General features: G+C 39.9%; 1 protein-coding gene across 3 annotated transcripts in view; it reads left to right on the forward strand.

Moving 5' to 3' along the window:
- dlgap1b (discs, large (Drosophila) homolog-associated protein 1b) overlaps window positions 1–17,556 on the forward strand; it is a 138,070-nt gene that overhangs the window by 45,361 nt on the left and 75,153 nt on the right. For all 3 annotated transcript variants that reach the window (XR_015847598.1, XM_088322286.1, XM_088322285.1), the window contains exon 2: window positions 5,473–5,550. The gene's annotated coding sequence lies outside the window, so the exon portion shown is untranslated. The remainder of the gene's footprint in view (window positions 1–5,472; window positions 5,551–17,556) is intronic.

Consider the following 17,556-nt stretch of genomic DNA (forward strand, 5'->3'; position numbering starts at 1 on the left):
TACTTCACGGCGTTTTTTTTTTGTTGTTGTTGTTTTTTTGTTTTTATGCAGACAATGGGGACAGCGAGAACCACAGGTTTTCGTAGCCTTGAGATTCTGGTTTGACCAGACTACAAGCCCAGAAACACCGGTTGGCCATCTTGATCGAGTCCTGAACAACCCCCCCCTCCCCTCTTCTCTCTTTCTCTTTTGGCGCCACCCTAGGCAGGGGCGCCTGCTGGGGTGGAGAGCAAGAGCTGGTGAAGAGAGAGCAAGAAGCTGTTCGCACCTCTCCTTTTAAAGTGTGATAATGTCACAGTCACCAGAGGCGGGTCCTGTGACTACAAAGTTCCTTTTGATGTTTTTCAAAATAAAATTCTTCAATTGGTTGTTTATAATTAGTATAAATAATTTTAATTGTTGATAAAGGGCAAACTTTCATTTTAGACACCTAATGAAATAATTCCTGGCGGCAACATTACACAGATGCAGAGCATTAATGTTTTGATTACAAATTACCATTTGATGACTTTCAAATATTCATTACTTTTCAGGAGAGGACAGACACTTCTCGTAGGGCCAATTTTATGGGTGGAGTGGGCTGGGGGCATCATTTCTACAATAGAATACATTGGAACCCCTTTATTGTCATTAGAGAAAGTGTCAAGTAATTCAAAGCTGCCCCATATGGTGCACATTTAAATAAGACCAAAATAATTTTTAAAGTAACCAAAATTTTATATAATTTAGAAGTAGTGCAATTACCAATATTGCATTATGTCAATTAATCATTGGTTTGAACCATTGAAGAAGCACGATCAACGACCTCCAAGTAATCCTACACAATACTTCACTTGCTTGTTACTCTCTATTGCTCTTGAAGTGACGGGGCTTGATCCCTTATGATTGTATTTAAACGCAGATTTTTTATAAATCCCTACTAAATCCTTCAAGATTGATGCTCTTTTTTTCATCCCCCTCAGTCATTGACTTAAATCTAGTTGCTTCTTTGTTGAATCCGCGGGCTGTTACAGCAAATAGTGTTTAACCGACAAGCTATGTTTTGAACAAGACAATGAATAAAAGGATTGTGGGCCTGCTTTTCTATTGTAAATCGTCTTTATTTTCTTCACTGTGTTCCACTGATTCCGAGGAGCTAGAAAGTAGGTTACAAAAATAAAGGCTGGGGCGATGAGCAGTCACTTTGAGGGTTTTACTTACAGAATATTCTGGGCACAACTGAGTCACAGTCAATGGCTGTAGACTAAAATGGCTCATTATTCTACTAAAAGGGCTGGTAAGTCTATTAAGTTAAACATTAAAGGGATCCCACTGCTGAATAGAGCACTGTCCTGTTGAAAGGGCCATCCCTTGGGTGGAGTCTTGATCTCTCAACCTTTGCTGAAGGGATTAATTATATTTTAAAAGGAATAAGAGCTGAAATGTTCCTTATGGGGCAGCACGGCAGCGCAGTGGTAAGCGCGAGTGCGGCACAGTTCTGAGGTCATGAGATCGAACCTTCCTGTGTAGAGTTTGCATGTTCTCCCCGTGCTTGCGTGGGTTTCCTCCGAGCACTCTGGTTTCCTCCCACATTCTAAAAACATGCATGCCAGGTAAATTGGCTTGTCCAGATTGTTGCTAGGTGTAAATGAGCGAGTGAGTTTTCTCTGTGTGCCGTCCGACTGGCTGGCAACCAGTTCAGGGTGTCCCCTTGGCTACTGCCTGGAGATAGCTGGGATGGGCTCCAGCACCCCCGCGACCCTACTGAGGACAAGCGGTGCAGATAACGGATGAATGGATGCTGGGTTTCAGGATGTGCCTTTTAACACACATATTTACGATTGTGTCCCCTTGAAGTGTTCAAGGCCACTTCCAGCTACAAAACAAATCAAAACTGAAAAAAATAAAAATGAAGATAGATATAAACCTAATGAAAAAAATATAGGCAATGAAATATTTTAACATTACAACACCACTTTGAAAGTATATCATATAAATTGCCGATTAGTTACACTTGCAGGCAGCACGGCGGAGCAGTGGTTAGCGCGTGTGCGACACAGTTTTGAGGCCCTCCTGTGTGGAGTTTGCATGTTCTCCCCGTGCTTGCGTGGTTTGCCTCCGGCCGCTCCGGTTTACTCCCACGTTCCAAAAACATGCATGTCAGGTTAATTGGCCGGTCCAAATTGTCCCTAGGTGTGCATGAGCGAGTGAGTTGTCTGTCCCTGTGTGCCCTGCGACTGGCTGGCAACCAGTTCAGGGTGTCCCCTTGGCTACTGCCTGAAGATAGCTGGGATGGGCTCCAGCACCCCCGCGACCCTACTGAGGATAAGCGGTGCAGATAATGGATGGATGCTGTTCACTAAGTAAATTCAATGTTTGGGATAAAATATTTGATTTGTCTTTCATTATAAGACCGTGAACCAACCTGCTACTAATGAGAAGGGCAAAGACAATTCGATTTATTAATAATTCCTGTAGTTTCCCTAATATATTGCACACCGATTTATAAAGCCCACCTTTAAAAATGTTCTTTGTGAACTATATTCCATCTATAATGCGGACTGGACTATAAGGCGCATGAAATTCAAACTACTGTAAGAGCAGGGGTTGCCTATAAAAGTATGTTGAAGCATACTATTGTAATTATGCATTTCAGATTTTGTTTACCTTATTTCTGGTCTATTGAAGCACTTTTGAATTTTTAGAACATTTGGGGTTTTAGTTGCTCCTTTTATTCCAGAATGTATGGTAAATGTTTATAAGCTTTTTAAAAATCGATTAAGGCAGCACGGCAGCACAGTGGTTAAGCGCGTGTGCCGCACAGTTCTGAGGTCATGAGATCGAACTTTTCTGTGTGGAGTTTGCATGTTCTCCCTGTGCTTGCGTGCGTTTCCTCCAGGCACTCCGGTTTACTCCCACATTCCAAAAACATGCATGTCAGGTTAATTGGCCGGTCCAAATTGTCCCTAGGTGTGAATGAGCGAGTGAGTTTTCTGTCCCTGTGTACCCTGGGACTGGCTGGCAACCGATTCAGGGTGTCCCCTGCCCACTGCCCGGAGACGGCAACCCTACTGAGGATAAGCGGTGCACATAATGAATGAAATGAATAACAAGCAATTATTTGTTCGCTCATCTTTTGAGACAGAATGTTTTTTAATCGACCGTTTGATGTAATAATTTTTTTGTCACAGCCTTGTTCACCGCCATCTTTGTTCCATCCACCTTAATCCCTTTTATCATCTTGAGCAAGCAGTTGTCCGGGCGCTAATCAATGCAATTTTGAATGAGTATCGAGGGGGAAAAGGATTCATAGAACGCATTCCGCACAAATCAATAAATTCACGCGTCGGAATGGGAAAGAAATACTTCCTTAATTGGCGCCGGCATTGATTCGCCTTGAATGAACCGCACGCTTAATCACCGAGCCTGCTTTGCTTTCCGTCGCCTCAGATTTCTTGTTAAAACCATAACCCCGGCCGGCGACAATATGGCGAGGGGCCACGTCTGTAAAAATGGCCCTTCCCGGTTATAGAGAATGTTCTGATAGATGGCGGACGTTATTATGGGCGAAGCGGCGGGAGCGGTGAGGCGTGGGAAGCGAGATTGTCTGCAGGGAGGGCTGCGGCGAACGAGGGATAAGCACCAGAGGGGGACAAAAGCGTGGATGAGCACAGAATAGAGACTCGTAGAAGTCATAATATGAAGAGAAAGGATAGAGAAATAGAGAAGTGGGAACAGGAGAGCCCATTTTTGGTGTGTTTGTGTCACTAACGCTAATGCTAGCCTTGTGGTCATTGCTTTTACTTCATGGGATCACTGTATTTAATCATGTACAACACATTTTCTTCTACCTAAATTGGAACTTAAAATTAGGGTGCACGTTATACTCTAGGTTTACCCCAAAACATTGGTTGACAGGATCCAAACCTGTGTCGCGGTGGTGAGAGGGGGGGATTTTTTAAGGGTTATTGTTCTATCTTCTTTATTCATTATCCATTATCCGTTATCGGTCAGTTTATAATACGCTACAAGGCCTAGGAGCCAGGACTCTTACTCTCAGCCATAAGGCCAAGCTAAGGTCCTAGCCTCAAAGCCTTGCTGCGATCATTGCGAGTATTGACACATGCCAACTCATTTAGAATATCACAGTCGGCTAGTACACAATCTTAGAACCACAGACTGAAACCTAAGCCCTAGATCACTAGTGAGAGCCAAACTCTAACCACTGGAAAACCTGTAATATAGATAAAATGAGAAAATGCATTAGGCTTTATCTCATTATCACTCTGTCTTTAGTCACGGTACCAGAGACTAAAGTTAATTTTCATCTATTTTTCACAGTTAGGTGTTGATTAATTGATTAGTTGTTACACTTCTAATTTGGTGATTGATTAGTTATCTTTTATATCTAATATAACTCTATCCAAACTACTTTATAAATCCTGATTTGTGCGTGTGTATGTGTGTGCGTGTGTGTGACGTATAGGCTGTGAAAGAACTGAACCGATTTTTGCTATAATGTACACAGTTGTACTTAAGGCCTCTGGGAGCGTCTTTAGCTAAGTTTCGTGTCAAGACACCCCCTATAAATGCCAACAAAATTGATTAACATCTGCTCTCATGTACAAGCGGCTCTGTAGCTGCATGCGGCCATTCAGCTCAAAGCCAACCCTGGCAACACCTGGCAACATGCTTTTACATAATATACAAAAAATGCATTGGGGCAAATCTCATTATCACACTATCTTTCACATGTAACAATGACGATAAATATATTGTAATCTATTAGTTGTTGAACCTTAAACCTGGTGATTGATTAGTTCTCTATTCTGTCTAATTTAAATCTATCTAATCCAATCTAAATCTATCTAAACTACTCTATGAAATCCAATTTGTGTGTTTGCGTGTGACTTTTAGGCTCCGAAACGGTAGAACCAATTTTTGTGGCTTTAGCTAGGTTTCCTGTCAAAGCAGCCTGGAGGAATACCAACAAAATTGATTAACAGCTGCTTTCACGGGGTCTCCAATGCTCGCCGACTGCCAAATTGGGTACAACAGCTACTGACTGTAATCACTCCAAGCACCCGGATCCAATCTTCTATCTTCTATTATGCTTGTCTGATTATAGTTTACTTGTCAAGTATTATTTTTTTGCACCTCTAATTTGATTATAGATACGTTTTTATTATCAACTAAGAATGAATAACAGAACCAGGCAGGCGCCGAACACAACGGCTTTTTCTTTGTTATTCCCACGACCGGGCTTTAAGGTCCTCTAATCTCACCACCGCACTCTTTGAAGATGGAACGTTTCGATTTCCTATCGCCGGGGATTTGCTGTTGTGTTTTTTTCCTCATCTAAATAAGATTTTACACCCAGGCTCTATTCTAGCTGGAAAGGTTTCAGGAAACAAGTCTCCATGCTGTTAATTTATCATTATTTTAAAAGCTGACAGCTTCATTAGTTCTTGACTTTCGTCTTTGGCTTTCCAGGTAGAGAGATGAGCGCAATCGGAGAAGAAAAGTGGACAAATTAATCGAAAAGATGCCTAAGTTGAGACGTTGAAGCAGGTGAGTTTGCTTTGAATGCTAATGAGACCTCCAAGGCCTTCACCCCGTTGACACTCGGCGAGCTCGATTTTAAAAACGGGTCCCTACGGTGCAGCATCCCAGACAAACGCCTCCACTTAGAAGTAACAATTTCCTTCTCCTGCTCGGAATATAAACGTTCATAAATGTAATGGTGTATGCCTCACACACATCTAAAAGAAAAAAGAAGGTGACGTTTGAATTGAAAATAGAATATTAGCAGTACTGCCAATCTCTTGCAGTTAATGGGGATAAGAACCCCAAATATACAAAAATCCGCAAAATAGCACCCTTCCCCAATTCCAACATGCGCTCTTCCGGCTCTCGCTCACGCAATAGTAAACAAGGGATAATGGTTATGCTGCCCTCGCTACCAAGTTACACCGATTTAGCCGAACTACACGGCTAGCGAACGGCGTCCTGAAGAACCAGACTTCTTTGCTTCTAACTGCTGTTTATTCAGGCAATGGCCTCGACCACTACCCTTATAAGGTCGACGTAACACTGAAACAAAAGTACTAAAAAAGGTTGTTAAATTGCTAACCATGTAGGAATATTTTGTGCTAAGCTAACACAAGCTAATACCGAGTCACACAAATATAATTAAATGTGTACAAAATCCAACAAAAACAGTATATCCAGAAAGTCATCACAATCTGTTTCATACTTACAAACAATAATTGCCCAACACAACAAATTGAGGAATTTTCACAGAGCGTAACACCGTACATCTCTTGTGGTTCACTGTTTCTGCTGCTTTCACTTTCTCTTCCAAAACAATTTACATGTTCAACTGTAGAAGGCGCTTATGACCACTCTTTATTTTTTACCACAAGGCACAACAATGGTCATGTTAAGTGGGTGGGGAAGATAATAGGAAAAAAGTAACTAAGCATGACACAAATTTGCTCTCTGGACTCAGTTTTCAGGAATAGTCAACTAGGGATAATGGATTGCGGCAAAAACAGTGAAGTTTATTTTCAGCGGGCCTGAATGGCACGCTTTCAGGCAAAGGTTCCCTGTGCCAGTACCTGCTCATAGCAATATTCAATCAGAGATAATGGATCACAGCCATTCAAGTGCAGTTCATTTTAGGCTGAAGTGATGGCAACAAAACAGCTGCCAGGCCCGACAAAAGTCCACTCTGCTGGTTCCCGCTCACAGCTTTATGCAATTGGGGCTAACGAATTGCGGCAGCAAAAGTGCAGTTCACTTTTTGGTGGACAGAGTGGTAAAAAAGAGCTGGCAGAGTGCATTTTTGTCAAGGCTTGCGGCTTTTTCGCCATTCCGTTTTAACAACCAGAAGAAATAAATTGTATCCCTCACACGTGCATGGACCAATAAAAAATAATTTTTTTGCCTTACAAATTTGTGATTTTTTTCATCTCAACGTTTTGTTTTATTTTTATTCCACGCAAATATTATCAGATTTTTTTTGTCCAATATTAGTGAATATTATTGAGAAGCTGAAGGTCTGATTATTTAGAGGAATTTAAATTAAAATGATGTAAAGAGCAATTATTAAAAAATAGTTTAACTTAATAATTATTTGTTACTTGAGTTATTTTTCCATCGCAATAAAAGAACTTTTTCATTGTGTTTTAATTTTTTTGTGTGCTCTTTGATTCCTTATCTAAGCTGAGGGTCAGCAGTCTTTTGAAGCTGTGAGCTACTTTTTCATTACTGATTAGTGCAAAGAGCTACCAGTTTGATATGGATTACCAAAATGACTAAAATAACTAATCATGTTATCACTATGTGATTACTGTATTGTTACTACGTTATTATTAGGTTGCAACTATTATAAGTAAATAGGCTCAGTCAACCACTGAAAATTACCTATCACTAAGCTTTTTTCTTAACCAGTCCATGGACTACTTACAGTAGGTGATCTTTAGGGGATACTTTGTGACCCCTGATCTATAATAATTTTGGTAAATGAGGCAACTCTGATGAAGGGAACATCCTGATAGAACCGATGGATTAATTTTTGTTGTTGTTATTTTTAGGAAGATTTCAGTAAGATAAACATTTTTATTGGCTTCCTTGTTTTTATTTGTCATTCCGGGTAGAAGACTTATGCAAATTGAATCACTCGGGGACCTGATAAGTCTTTTGTTTTTTGTGCCACATGCACAATTTCCCCCACTTTTGATGCTGCTTATTACAAAGTGGTGATTTAATAGCGAGTGTTTTCACCCAAAGAAGGGCAAAAATCTATAAACTTGAAAAAAAGTGTGCTAGCAGAGATGACATTTTTAAGGTGTGATGCTATCACAGGGCCGCTTAAGATGCGAAGAGTGGTCAAGCTCGAGTCCCCAAAGAGGGTGATAACATCTTAAATTGGGCTTTTGCCAGGAAGCCAAAAGGCTTTAATCAAAGTTAACAAATAAGGCGTTAAGAATTAATGAAGCGGGCAAGTGTGAAGATAAGGCGGACTCACTTTGGGCAGAGCGTATCATGTTTCTATAACATATTTAAAAAAAGAAGAAAAGACCTAATTTTCTTGGAAACTGCATGAAATGGCGCTCATGCACGTTAGGGATTACTTAATAAAGCACCCCCCATTTTAAACATGTGCTCTACTTGCCCCAGAACGCAGCAATAGTTGACTGGGGATAATGGATAAAAGCCTCACAGGTGCTTTTCAGATTAGGCGGAAAGAACAAGAAAAAAATGCCGCCAAACATTAAACAAATATGCTCTCTTGGCCCCCCTCTCTGAAATAGTTGAATCTGGATAATGGATAACAGCCAAAAAATTGTGGTTCATCTTAAGCGGGTCACATTGGCACTCTTGAGCACCCCAAACAGCAGTTGTGTACCACGGATAGAGGATATGAACAAAGCCGCCACACATGATACAAATATGCTCTCCTGCCCTCTGATCTCAGTTCTAGTCCACTGCCAGAACAGTGCAGTTTATTTTAGGCTGGACACAATGGCACGCTTCAGCGCCTTAAAGCAAAAAAATCTGCTCTCCCAGCCCATGTGCACAGCAATACAGACCGGGAATAATAGATCGCAGCTGAAACCGTGCATTTGAATTTTAGCGGCCAGAATGCCAAACCTCCTGACAAAAATTCCTCCTGCCAGTTCCGGCTCTCAATAATAGTCGACCGGGTATAATAGATCATGGCTGTGCGGATGCTGTTCATTATAGCTAGAAAAATGGAAACCACTCATGAATTGTCGACTAGGGATAATTGATCGCTGCCAAAACAGCATAGTTCATTTTAGATGGGCCACAGCAGCACGCTTCATCCAGCTGTGCTCAGTAATAGTTGATCAAGGATAATGGATCGTGGTTATATACAGGTGCTGTTCATTTTAGCTAGAAAGAACGGAAACAAGAGCCACCACACAAGACGCAAATATGCTTTTTCTTCCACTGCTCTCAGCAACAGTCGACTGGGGATAATGGATTCCAGCCATGACAATGTAGTTCATTTTAAAAGAACCACAATGACATGCTTCAGTGGTCTAAAGCGAAGAAGAAAAAAATTTGCTTTGCCTACCTCTACACTCATCAGTAGTTGACCGGGGTTAATGGATAGCGGCCACTTCATTTACAGGCAGGGCAGAACGGCATGGTTTCTGACAAAAGTGCCTTCCGTCAGCAATATAGGATTGCCAACCTTACACCCATCTGGAGGAACAAGAACATAGCAGTGAAATCAAAGATCAGACATATGTGAGCACAGTTTTCTTCCATCTTCCTCTACGCTTGCCAGACATTGACTCTCACAGCAAAACTGGAAAAGGAAATCCAAACCATAGATATGCCGTGCTACAGGAAGCTTCAAGGCTACTTAGCCCAAGTGACAAACGAAATGGTGCGCAACACCATCAGAGGGCACATTGGACCCTACCAAGAACTGTTGTCGACTGTGTGCAGACAGAAACTTCAGTGGTATGGTCAAGTCATAAGATCATCAGGACTGGCCAAGAGAATTCTCCAGGGCACAGTGCAAGGGGGAAGGAGGAGAGGAAGACCAAAAATAACTGGGAGGACAACATTAAGAAACGTACTAGTGCCATCTTTGCCACGACCCAAAATCAGGCCAGGAACCATCAACAGTGGAGAAATCTGTCCAGAGTTGCGTCCTCATTGGTGCCCCGAAGACCCATGCGGTTAAGGAATCATGAACCGTGATTTAAAACAATTACTGACCTTTTTCGAAAGGAATATCTTCACAATGCTAACACGAGCTACAAGCTAGCAAGCTACACTTAGCTTGTTACACCCTGCTAGCTCCATAGCTAGCGCTATAAGTCGCCAGGATAATCAACTTGGTTATGAGATATTCAACAGAAATCGTCTCTAAATCTCACTAAAAGACGACACGTTAACGTAACTTACTTGGAAAAATATTTGTGTTTATTATACCCACTTGTGGTCTAGGTCTAGACCACAGCAACTCACGGTAAAAACGCCAAAGATATAACACTCCTTTTTATACTGACCTGAGGTAGCTTCCTCTTAAAACCATAGCTTTACGATATAAAGGGGCTTTGATACGTAAACAAAATAAATCTTGTTTCTAATGTGTTTGAAAGTCTATATAAAGAAGGGAGTGTAAAGTAACAATCAATATGTCAGCGGTCTCGTGTTCGCCTCGGGACCTACAACACCGGTCACCAGTTCAAACCCCTTTTTTCAATATTATTGATTGGTAACGTGTACAAACAGAACCACAAAATTTACGTAGTTAGAATTTATCATTTACAAATGATGTCATTTTCCGTTGGCATAAAAAGTCATAGCTAGGAGGATTGTCGATCGCAAAATCTGATCTGCTAATCATTTTTATAGTATTTACACAATTTTTATGTTGTGTTTATTTTATTTACAATAAAACCCCAAGGATACGACTTTAACCCATTCTGAAGTAGAGATCACGAAGTGAAATTGCTGCAAATGGGGACAGAAACCTGCAGTAATGCTAAGCTAAATTGGTCCAAACCCCTCCTACCCCTAAAAAATATTAAAATAACACATTTGTAATTTGAGGCACCACTTATGTGTAATATACATGTATATATTTAAATAACTTTAAAATTAAATACACATATCAAGGAAAAATTTCCTTTTGAACTTTTGGTGTGACTTGACTTCAACTGGTACAGTGGAGGAGCTGATGGATGAAAAAGGGGAAGGAAACTGCAACAGCAGATTAAAAATGAAACTGATTTAAAAATTTTACTCACGAGAATGGCTATGCCCTTAGAAGATTTCCCTGCTTTAATCGCGTCATTATTTGAAATTATTGTAATGTAGGGATACCTTTACCCAGGGGTCCACTGTACAGTAACCCTACTACAAACTAGATCATTCCGTCAGCTGATCAAGCTCTTATCTAGAAGTGTTCATTTCTTGAATGAATTTTCCCCATATAAATAACTGAAAGCCAATAAATCCGTTCCAGACCTATGAAATTCATCCAAGTTAACCCTAAATAGATATAAAAACAAATTTTCTTGTTCATTGAAAACACATTTAAAACATACTTGAACTTAAAACTGCAGTAATAAGAAAAATATCATATTAAAGAAAGTTTATTATGAGCACTTACTGTGAAGGAAGTTGGCGACTGCTAACAAAGGTGTACTTATGGTGGTGATGGAGTGAGGGAGCATGAGAGACTGTTGATACAGAAGCACTTACTGGTCTCTAGTGGCAGCGTCTGGGATCACTTGTAATTTGGATTCTCGCTCATATTTCGGGCAAACTTTTTGCTCGAAAGACATTTATCTCGAATTACCCGTAACTAAATTAGTTTTATAGAAGGGGGACTCTACTTGGTGTGAAGCCCTCTTGTGGCCAGCAGTGGCGTTACATTCAATATACAGTACCTTACGTACTTTTTCACAGTTAACTCAGGTTTCAAATAATAAATCTCTCGAGGAAATTCCATCCCCAGCAAATCAACTGGTCGCGGCAGCTCCATTTGTCAAAAACAACATGACAGTTTGGTTAATTAGTTTGCCAGCAACAAAGGAGCCATCTTCGAGGAATCGCCAGCTGTCCGTCCGCAACAGCTTTATTTATGAGGCGTTCAATTTTAATGCTGAGAATATGTTCGGTCGCTGAATGTTTTGACAACCGTCGCATTAAAGTTGCATCAGACGTATGTTGCTTGAACGCCGTTTTAATTGTTGGAAAAAGCCTGGCATGGGGAAGGGTTGGGGGAAGACATCTTTTTTTTACTTTCGCAGGCGTTTAAGACTTCATACTGGTTACCTGGAAAAATCTATAGGATTGTTTTGGATTTGTGCATGATGAAATACATGAATAAGTTAGAGTGCCTAGTTAAAGTACTGTATTTCCCCACCCACCCTCCAACTTTTTGTCATATTGCTACATTTCTGGCTTTGATCTTAAAGCTAAGAGTCAACATCAAGTGAGAAACAATCGTGAAATGGAACAAAATTATTTAAACATTTAATATTAAATTTAAAATGAAAAAACTCAAAAGGAGGTGATGCAAAGATGTTCCCTCTGTTCTATCAGCTCAGCTAACTGATTCCAGAAGTTCCCTGATGGCTTTTGAATGAGCCAATGTCGCCATAAATGACTAACAATGGCAAACAATCATGAAGTCTCAGTTTAAATGCACCTGCTCTGTGATGGCCTAAGTCTTAGAGGTCTCTGAAGCAGACCTAGAGAACAGACAGCATTATGAAGAGTAAAAAACGCAACGGGCAGGTCCGGGATATAGTTGTGGAAAAGTTTAAAGCAGGAAAGGGATACAAGAAGATTTCACATCATTTACACATCTTTAAGAGCACTGTGCGAGCAATAATTAAAAAATGGAGAGAGCATAGAACCTCTGCAAACCTACCAAGACCTGGCCGTCCCTCTCTAAACCTTTGGCGCAAACAAGGAGAAAACTAATCAAAGAAGCCCATGATCACATTGAATGACTTGGATGCATACACAGCTAAGGTGGGACCATCTTTTCAAAAGACAACTATTAGGTATGCTCTGCATGAATCTGCCCTTTATGGTAGAGTGGCAAGAAGGAAGCCCTTTCTGATAGAATACCATAAAAGGCCCATGACGCCACACGAGAGACACAAATAACGTGTGGAACGAGGTGCTCTAGTCAGATGGAACCAAAATGTAACTTTTTGGGCTAAACGTGTTACATTTGGCGTAAGAATAACACTGCGCATCACCCTGAAAACACCATCCCCACTGTCAGACATGGCGTCATGTTCTGGGGTTGCTTTTCTGCAAGGACTGAGAAGATTGTTACATCCACCTTAACAATATTAAGGTATTCGAATGGTCCAGACTTCAATCCAATAAAGCAGGGGTCGGGAACCCTTTTGACCCAAAGACCCATAAAAGCAAAAATATTTTGATATTTTACTTAAGAGAGCCACACCATATACAATAGCTAATTCTTCAGCATATTTTCTTTTACTGTGTGATGTTTGAAGATTTGATAAAATCTATGATGCAATAATAATGCCAGAGCCTGTGTCCTATATCAATATAAATATACTGCTTAAAATGTGTTTCTCTCCTGCAGTTACCTATTAGTGTTGAGGCTCACTTTGACTGCCATTTTTGTCCTTAACAATGGTTTCCAAACGAGGTGCAAGCAAAGTTATATTGTAAAAATGTCACAAAATACTGCAAACGAGGACACCGATGTAGTTACCTTCAATGCAGACGTCACTGGGCGAGGAGAAAGAATGCACCTTCTATATGGCTTTTGGGTCAAAAGTTTGTTTTATGGCTTTTCATCATCAAGTGTCTCAACAATTAACTTAGATGGTTTAATGAGCTTCCAAATAAAGTATTATTAAGCGATTTGCAGCCATATTGGGGTATTTTGGTGCGACACCCTGACTGAAAACTATTGTTAAAATTGTGTCCTATACATACTGGATCAAACCCTATGAACATAAATCCAGTCTTGGCACCACATGCGCATCAATTGGATCCAAATGTAACAATATGTTAAATAGTATATATATATAGTTATATAGTATATATGGCCAACGGGTCATAGGTCCCTAACGCCTGCAATAGAGCATGTCTGGAAAGATCTGAAAATTATGTGTACAAACGATCATTGTCAAACCTTAAGGAACTTAAGCCTGTTTTGTAAAGAAGAATGGGCAATATTTTGGTTTCAAAATATGTTTAACCTATTGAGACATATCCAAAAAGACATGTGGCAGCAAAAGAGGTTGTACAAAGTATTAACTATTTTTTGTATTTCTTAGCACAATCTAATACGTTGAATACATTTGGTTTCTTTTCACAATTTTCTCACGTGAGTCCTAGGAAATATTTTGAGTTTTTTATCTTTAAGTCTGTAGCCTGAAATAAGGCATCGTGTCAAAAAGGTCTTGGGGCGGCCAATACACTGTTTATTTTCATTCTGTAATTATTTTCGCTGCAACTAAGGGGCGTTTTCGATGAGAGGCGTCACTTTTTTGCCCTCTGCAATGAGGAAAGAAAATTGCTTGCCTCACACTAATTAATACTAATTGTATTAGTACTAGTATTAATAAACATATCTAATGTAAAAATTCAGAGATTATGAAAAATAAAATCCCAAATTGTGAAGCTCATGAGGTAAAGCTTTGATACGTAAGGCCGCAGGTTCGATTCCCGGCTCCTCCGTGTTGTATGTCGAAGTGTCCTTGGGCAAGACACTGAATGCCCCCAATAAGCAGGTCGGCAGCCTTGCATGGCTGCATGGCTGTTATTGTGTGTGAGTGTGTGTGTGAATGGGTAAGTGTGAAGCACATTGTAGAGCGCTTTGGGAGGTCTTCTTTGACTTGAAAAGCGCTATATAAACGCAGACCATTTACATTTGAATAAATAACACTGATTAAATATTTAATTAACATTTTAATATATTTTTAATTCCATACTACATATTACCTTGATGAGTTCTTAAATGGACAGTGTGTAACACTCTACCACTTAATGTCGCTGTATTGACCATTGCAACTAAAAACACGTGCTAAAAAGCATGGAGACTCAAAAATATGGTGACTTAAAGTGACCAAAAAGCCCAATTTCTCGTGTCATTTTATTTTTTTTTTTGCACAGGCTTTTGCCTCATTTTTAGTTTTTTGGGTACCCGTAGCTTCAAGATAGCCGACAAATATGTCAGCTCCCTAGTTGAGGCTCATGGTATTTTAAATAAATTCAAAGTTCTCGACCTACGGGTAAAAAAAAATATATGATATTATGATATTTATATGATAATTCATGCAATTTTGCTAATGAATAACCTCTATATCCTTGATTTTTAAATTGAATTATATATTTTCACTAGGAGGCACTGAATGATACACACTGTCCCTTTAATGACAGCCTTAGCAGATAATGGAATACTTTTTTCACTGATTAATCCATTAACTTTCGTATTCATTCTTAATAATTTTAATTATTAAATCTTGTTTTGTAAATAAAATCAAAACATATTATATATATATATATATATATATATATATATATATATATATATATATATATATTTGAGTACAGTGTATTCTTTTGGTTAGAATTATTTTGTGAAATTAAAATTTAGTTTGAGACTCCCGCTTTTAAGTGTTCAGAACTAACCCAATTCAAATGACTGCCTGAAAAAAATATAACCCAAGCACCACGGCATCGGTAATGAGACTGTAAACCGTCGGTGCAGAGAGTCGCCCTGCATTGCTTAAAAGCACTTTGACATAATGTGAACATTCTCCGAGTCCCTTAATGCACCCAAGCTGTGTCTTTTAAAACCTTCCTTGACATCCCCGATTCTCAGTTTTCTTGAAATATTCATCATGTTTAATATTCATACTGGTTAAAATTGATTGGTTTGAGCGTTTATGCGTCTTTTTGTACTTTGTTCTCTTTTATCTATGATTAATTGGGATTTTCTGTATTTGGTTCTCCTGGAGAGGGATGGGTGACATCAGGCTGGACTTGCCCAAGACACACCACAGGAAATGGTGCTCCCAAGACCCTAGTGGTTAGAATAGAATAGAATAGAATAGAATATACCTTTATTGTCATTGTTACAACATGGGATATATTGTGACAACGAAATTGAACGTGGCACTCCAGTTCCACATTTTACAGCGAGGATAAGGAAAACAAAGCGATAAAGGAACAAGGAAGATGTTTGTACTGTCCTTGTTGTATAGGCTTTGTTTTGTAGGGGGGGTGAGGGACAGACATCGATGGGCGGATCCAACTAGATGTTTGATCTTACTGTACACACGGTCCAGTGTTTTTTTCCCTAATTGCTCAGTCCAACTCTTTCGCCACTGTTGAGAGTCCCTGGCCTATTTTTGAGCCGTGGCAAAGTTGGCACTAGTTCCTTACTTCCGTTTGCCCAGTTTTTTGGGGGTCTTCCACCATATCTTTGAGTTCCTGTTCGTATCCTGCCAATGCAGCTTTATCATCAGCAAAACGGATTAGAGATTTTGTGTCCCCCAATACTGACAGTACCTTTATGTTGCTCTGGAGCTTTGGACATGATCCTCTCCAGGAAGATGTTGAATAAAGTAGGAGAGAGAATGCAGCCTTGTCTCACACTGACTGTGGTTTAAAACCACGCTCCAATGGTACCATTGATCAGTCCCGCACTGTTGGCATTAGAATACAGTTGCTCCATGGTCTGAACTAGTTTCTGGCCCTTGTTGTAGTACCACATGGTGGCCCATAGAGCGGCTTGCCATACTCTGTCAAACGCCTTCTTGAAATCTACAAAAATGTGATAGAGGTTTCTCTGTTTCTCAACAATGAACATACATTGTTTAATGAGCTTCCATATTAAGGATTCCTTAGCGACACACAGCCAAAGTGGGGTCTTTTGGTCGGACACCTTGACTGCAAACTGTAGTTGATACTGGTCCCTTCACACAATGGACCGAACCGGTCTCTGTATTCGCGCTAATTGGGATTTGCACGTATCAAACTCTAGACGGAGCACATCAGAATTAGAGCGACACTTAGGTAATTAGCATGAATTACATTTTATCTTTGTGCCATATGTACCCATGAAAAGAGACGTATCTGGCTCCCGAGCCAAAAGATCCTGACAGCTCTCCTAAAGTAACCTTGGTGATCAGTTCTTGAAAAAAAAAAATATTACGTTGAATAAAAAAACTCAAATTTACCAATGTATGTGTCTATTTATCTCAGTCTGTCTCACTATAAATCTCAATATGTCTGTCTAATTATCTCTATATGTACTGTTTATCTTTCTACCCCCTGCCATACCCCCAAGGCCAGCTCGGTGGTATGTCGCCCGCCCCGAGACTGGGATTGTGGTTCAAGCCTCGGCCGAGTCATACCTAAGACTTAAACATTGGTACCCATTGCCTCCCTGCTTGGCGTTCAGCATTAGGGGTTGGAATTGGGGGGGTTTGGTCACCTAATGACTCCCAACACCTCAGTTGGGTTGAGCGAGGGGGCTGGGAATCCCCTCCTCTGAATCAATCTCCCAAAAAGAGTCAGAAATGACTCTAGCCACCTCCCACTAGGGGGATATGGCTGTGGTATATATATATATATATATATATATATATATATATATCAATTTTTTATATATCTCTATCACTCTCTCTCTTTATGTATCTCTATATATCTCTCAATCATTATTTATCATTATCCATCTCTAGCTATCTTTATCAATCTCTATCCATATCTATTTCTCAATCTCTCTCAAGATCTCTATATTTCAATATACAGTATTCATCGCCCTACCTATTTCCATATATTTTTTGATCCATCGTTTGGTAACTCTCTTTCTCTTTGTAGATCTATTATCTATTTATTGCTCGATATCCCTATCTATTGCTCGATATCCTTATGAATCCCTTAATGCACCCAAGCTGCGTCTTTTAAAACCTTGCTTGACATCTCCGGTTCTTTGAAATATTCATCGTGTTTAATATTCCTGCTGCTAAAATTGATTGGCTTGAACATTTAGGGGTCTTTTTTGTACTTTGT

The sequence above is a fragment of the Urocampus carinirostris genome, chromosome 18 (genome assembly GCF_059441175.1).
Source record: "Urocampus carinirostris isolate Australia breed hairy pipefish chromosome 18, RoL_Ucar_1.0, whole genome shotgun sequence".
NCBI classification, from domain to species: Eukaryota; Metazoa; Chordata; class Actinopteri; order Syngnathiformes; family Syngnathidae; genus Urocampus; species Urocampus carinirostris.